Raw genomic sequence first — 6408 nt, forward strand, 5'->3', positions numbered from 1 at the left:
TTTTCTTCCAGGCGCCAACTAAGAACATCAGGGACACCTGGTGGCATTACTCCCCCTCCTAAAAAAACGAAAGCACAGTCTGGGCGCGATGGGCGATGCAAGTCTGTACAGAACCTGAATATAAAACGGAGGCGGTGCCCTAAACAACTAAACGAGTGCTTAGTACCCTGCACATTACCGCGTGAAATACAATTTCATGCGGACAACGTGCATAACCTCGGAGTGTGGTTGCCAACGCGAGGTCTGCACGGTACCCGCTGAAAGGACTTCGTATGTCACTTCTGTGACACGGCGCAGAACCTCGTAAGGTCCAAAGTAACGCGACATGGGTTTTTCAGACAAGCCGGGCCGGCGCACCGGTGTCCACACCCAAACTTGCTCTCCTGGTTGGTATGTGACGTGTCGATGACGGAGGTTGTAGCGATGCGTATCCTTGCCCTGCTGTTGCTGAATGTGGATGCGGGCAAGTTGGCGTGCTTCCTCGGCGCGCTGAGCAAACTGTTCAGCGTCTGGGATGAGATGTGGTGGTGGTGGTGACAAACGTTTATTCATTTAAAAGGGGTGGATGTATGCAAGGGCCGGATCTTTGACTATCAGCCCTTACAGATACTGGGTGGGGTCCCTAGTACGGGACCCCAGTGGCGTCGGCCGCTGCCCGGGCGCGCTCGACCAAGGCCTTTTGGGCCTGAAGGTCATAGCAGCCGAGAAGGGTCGCCTTCCAGTCCTCCCGAGTAGGGTTGGGGTGAGGAGGAATAGCTGGGTTGGATGGGCAAGCCCACACCATGTGGTAGATGTCCAAAGACTTCTCCGCACAGGGCGGACAACTGCCCGTGAAGGAGGGATTAAAATGTTTTAGTGCTGCCGGGCACAGCAGAGTGTTGGTGTACAGACGGAGTAGAAGCCGCTCCTCCGTCTTAGACCTTTACTCGGGCGAGGGTAAAGGCTATGACAAGATTAATAGTGAAGAACAATGTCTTTAAAGGAATACGCAGGTTCGAATTCGAAATCCTGATCTAGGGGGTCGAGATGGGAAGCCCGGAAAGAGAGCGCGCGGGCGGCGGCGTCGGCTGCCTCATTCCCTTCGAAACCCATATGAGCAGGAGCCCATACTATTTTCCGGTAAGCGGAATCCCCGGTATAGGGGCAATTTTGAAGTAGTCGGTAGGCTAAGTATGAAGCCCAGCCTTGCTCGGCGTTCCGACAGGCCCCTCGCAAGTCGGAGACAATTGTTTTAGAATCCGTGTGAGTAGCTGCCAGCGCAATGGCGACCTCCTCCGCGTGGGTCATGTCACGGGCTTGAAATATAAGCCTGTTAACAGTTTTGGACTGGTGGACCACTGCGGCCGTGTACCATCCCCCATGGTGGGGGCCGGAGGCGTCCACGTAGTAAATGCCGGGTTTCGACTCATAATGGCGGCCCAGGGCTCCCGCCCGCGCCAGGCGCCTGCCATTGTGGTCTTCACGTGTCATGTTTTTAGGAAGAGGGCGTACGTGGAGGGCGCATCTCCACTCGAAAGGGAGGCGTACACGATCTTCCATAAGGGTGGTATGTTGGATGTGTCGCCGGGCAAGGAGACGGCGACCCGACAGTGTTTTAGAAAGACGTGTGTATTGGTTGGTGAAATGAGCCTCTCGGATCTCCCGGAACGTATTCACCATGCCCAGGCCCAGTAGACGCTGGTTGGAGGTGTTCACGGGGAGATCGAGGGCTCTCAAAAATTTTGCGCAGGACGACTTCGAGTGCATCCTCGTCTTGTTTCCGAAGGTGGAGGTAAGGAGTCGAATACAAGATTCGACTGGTCACAAATGCATGCGCCAGCCGCAAGGCGTCTTTGCACCACAACCCCCCCCCCCCGTTTGTTAGAAACCCGGCGGACCATGCGGCCCACCTGGTCCCCCACCTTGCGGAGTTTCGCCAAGGTAGTGTCCGACCGTCTATGTTGATGAATGAAGAGCCCCAGTACCCGGACCACTGCAGGAATTGATCCTGTCTCTTAAAAAAGCTCAATTTTGGCCATATACTTTGGTGAGGGGCGTATGTGTACAAATTCAGATTTTTGAGGGGAGCATTTAAGGCCGCACCGGCGAGCATAACGGTCCACTATGGTTGCCGCTTGCTGCAGGTTGGCCTCAATATCCCCAAGAGAACCTTGCGTGGCCCACAGGGTGATGTCATCGGGATACAGCGCATGCTGTACACCAGGGACAGCACCCAACTGGGCCGGCATGTGCATCATAGCCAGATTGAATAAGAGAGGAGACAGCACTGCACCCTGTGATGTTCCTCTGGTTCCAAGTTTTTTTTATCGCCCCAACGCAGACACACACAGAAACTCAGAAACATCTACAACGTGCCATACACAGCTTTCAGGGCAACACAACTCAGCTAGCGCACAAGTTGCGGGACCAATACTTGTGCACTACCCAGGATCCCCGCGGACCGGCGCACTCTTATGCAGGTTCTAGAAACGCTGAGCTGGATCAGCCATTTCAGCTCCACGATCTGCGGGCGGCCCTGGCGAAAATGAAACGTGGCACAGCCCCGGGTCGGGACAAAACTACAGTCAAATTACTAGCTAACTTACCCGACCGGGCCTACCAGTCCTTATTGGATTACATCAATTAAATTTGGCTTGGGGACGCGCCACTCCCCATCGATTGGAAGACTGCTCTAGTCACTTTCATTCCAAAAGCTGGCAAGGCTATCAACACGGACAACCTTCGCCCCATCTCTCTAACCTCGTGTGCGGGCAAACTAATGGAGACGATGGTGCGTGACAGGTTGTCCGAGTTCATGGAAAATCAACACATCTTCGCAGACTCCATGTTTGGATTTCGCCCGTACAGGTCCGCACAGGATGTTTTGCTGCAAAATCGGGACGTTCTTGACCCTGTCGAATGCCCTCACAATGAAAAGGTCATACTCGCCTTAGACTTGAAAAGAGCATTTGACAACGTTACTCATGAGGTGATACTCACTCATCTTTCACAAACCGGTTGCGGACGCAGCGCGTTCAGATACATTCGGCAATTTTTGACAGATCGCCAATCCTACATGAAAATCCAGGACACCGAATCTGGGATGAGAGGATTATCCGTGCAGCACGCAAGCGTGGCATCCAACATCGTCTGAACGTCGCGTCCATAGTGTAGGCGAAATGGCGTAAAACGCGTCGTCTCTTGGATGGCAGAGTTGTAGGCATATGGGACGTACGGGAGAATCTCGTCCCAGGTCTTGTGCTGGGAGTCTATGTACATTGCAATCATGTCGAGGATCGTTTTATTGAGTCTCTCCGTGATGCCATTCGTCTGTGGGTGATAGGCAGTGGTTTTGCGATGGCTTGGGTGACTAAGCTCAAATACGTCGTGCATAAGTTATGCTGTAAACGCAGTGCCTCGATTGGTGATAACTTTGGACGGCGCGCCATGGCGCAACATGAATTGCTGCATAAAGAGCTGGGCGATCTCAGATGACGTGCCACGCTTCACCGCCTTCGTTTCTGCATACCGTGTGAGATAGTCGGTCGCAACTATAATCCATTTGTTACCGACCGATGTCAGCGGAAATGTGCCCAGAAGGTCGATGCCGATTTGGTGAAACGGTGGTCGGGGAGGCGCAATAGTTCGGAGCAAACCCGTTGGCTTCAGAGGCAGCGCCTTTCGACGTTGGCACTAACGACAGCCTCTGACGTAGCGATGAACGGCGTCAGCACGTTTAGGCCAATAACAGTGTTACGGGGCGCAATATCTAGGTGACGACGACGCACTGGTGTGGTGTTGCGAAGAAGACGACGCTCAAGCTAAGCTGGGTTTGTGCTGGTGCTGTGTGCTTCTGAGAGTTATCTGGCGTTTACCGCTGTGTAAGTTTCTCGTAACATTTGGTGGAGGATTGCTGGAAGTGCACCCGTAGGAAACCTGGATCTCCGTAGTATGCCATCCGATGCGACATCAGCTTCAGCTGCACCACCGTCTTCCACAGTCGTCATGACGCAGCCTCGTGTTCCGGGCACCTTTTGCGGCACCGACCATGTCGACGTAGAAGACTGGATCGGTATGTACGAGCGAGTAAGCAAACACAATCATTGGGACGCGACCCTCATGCTCGCAAACGTCATCTTCTATCTGGCGGGTACGGCGTGCGTCTGGTTTGAGACGCATGAAGATGATATCACATCGTGGGATATGTGCAAAGAGAAGCTTCGCGATCTATTCGGCAAGCCGATCGGACGCAAGCTCGGCGCACAAAAAGACCTCGCATCCCGTGCCCAGTCTTCCACGGAATCATATTTGTCTTATATTCAAGATATTCTAGCATTATGCCGAAAAGTGGACAGTGCCATGTCCGAGTCAGACAAAGTGGGCCACATATTAAAGGGCATTGCAAACGATGTTTACAATCTGCTGCTTTGCAAAGACTGTCCGACGGTTGACTCAGTCATCCAAGTTTGCCGGCAGTTTGAGCAAGCAAAACACCGTCGCATTACTCCCCGCTTCGATCGCTTGCCAAACCCAGCTGCTACGTCTTCGTGCGAAGACAGTCCAACACTGCAGCAGCCATCTCATCCTTCCAACTTGACCAGGATCGTTCGCCGAGAGAGAAGCTATGGCGCCCGTTGCGTTCGCTCCTCAGCCAGCAGATGCTACTATAGCTTTAATACAATCTGTCGTTCGCCAGGAGTTCGCAAACGTGGGCCTCAACGCGAACGTGGGCTTCAACTCTGGCCAGTCTTCCGCACAGCCCTCGTTCCAACCTAATACACAGCCATCTGTCCAACCCACCGTTCCGGTGGTAGCAGCTGCGGCTCCAACTGCGCCTTTGCCGACGCGATACCGCTACCGCTACCGCAATCCGGACGAATGGCGAACCTCGGATGACCGACCGATCTGCTTCAACTGTTCACGTGTCGGCCATATTTCTCGTCATTGCCGCAGCCGTTGGATTCCGCCACCTCGACCCCGATACTTTCCAGATCGCAGCGCCGAATATCCACACCCAAACCATTTCCGGGATACGCGCTCTCGTGACTTTAACTCGCCAGCCCCGCGCATGTCCAGTCGCTCACCGTCGCCTCAGACCCGGAGGTCCCGCTCGCCCCTACCTCACCGTCCACCATCTCCTCACTTCTCTGGCTCTCTTCCGGAAAACTAACCAATGCAGCTCCCGGAGGTGATGCTGCATTGACGACCCGGCCCGAAAATCCTCTGCTGACCCTCGCTCATCGCCGCAACCTTCTAGACATCTGTGTGGATGGTGCCCCTGTTACTGCCCTCATTGACATTGGTGCCCAAATTTCAGTCCTCAGCTCATCCTTTCGCCGCCGTCTCAAAAAGGTTGTCACACCCGCCGCTTCATCCGCCGTTCGTGTCGCCGACGGAAGCGTCGCTGCCGCCGTGGGACTGTGCACTGCGCGCGTCAGTATTTCCGGTCGCACTACCCCTGTCCTCTTCACTGTTATCGACCGCTGCCCTCATGACGTGATCCTCGGCATCGACTTTTTAACGGCCCATTCTGCCCTGATTGATTGCTCAACTGGCCTTCTTCGCTTAGACCTGCCCTACTGCCCCGAAACCAGCGATGTCAAGCCCCGCCTCCGATCCGACGAATTTGTTCGTCTACCACCCGAAGCTGCTATTTATGTTCCACTGGCCCCGCTCCCCGCAGTTCCTGACGGCACATACGTCACTTGCCCAATTACCGATGTTGTTCTGCGTCGCAACATCATACTCCCTCATACCGTTGTGACTGTCACTGCTAACCGCACCTCTCTTCCCGTCCTTAACTTCAGCCGCTCGACCCAAGTTTTACCCATGGCATCGCACTTGCTGATCTGGTTCCTTTGGCGGACTGCGAAGTTGCTGCTCTAATGCCTCAGCATCTGTTGGAGCAGCATATATCAGCTTCTTCACATTCCAACCTCTTTTCAAGCATGATATCTGCTAATCTGCCAGATGACCAAGCTAGAGCTCTCTCCGACCTTTTGCTGTCGTACGCTGATATATTTGATTTCGGGGACCGACCACTGGGCCAAACATCCGTTGTGACCCATCGAATCAATACGGGTGATGCCAGCCCCATCCACAGACGGCCTTATCGTGTTTCCCTTACTGAGCGGCATGCTATACAGAAAGAAGTTGACAAAATGCTGACGCAAAACATTATTGAGCCTTCCTGCAGTCCCTGGGCGCCCCTGTCGTATTGGTCAAAAAGAAAGACCAAAGTTGGAGATTTTGTGTGGACTATCGCCACCTTAATCAAATAACAAAGAAAGATGTTTACCCTCTTCCACGAATTGACGACGCGCTTGACTGCTTGCATGGTGCCAGCTATTTTTCTTCCATCGACATGCGTTCAGGCTACTGGGAAATTGCTGTCGACGAACGGGATCGCGAGAAAACCGCATTTGTGAC

The sequence above is a fragment of the Amblyomma maculatum genome, chromosome 7 (genome assembly GCF_055883805.1).
Source record: "Amblyomma maculatum isolate TAMU_Amacu chromosome 7, ASM5588380v1, whole genome shotgun sequence".
In the NCBI taxonomy this organism is placed as follows: domain Eukaryota; kingdom Metazoa; phylum Arthropoda; class Arachnida; order Ixodida; family Ixodidae; genus Amblyomma; species Amblyomma maculatum.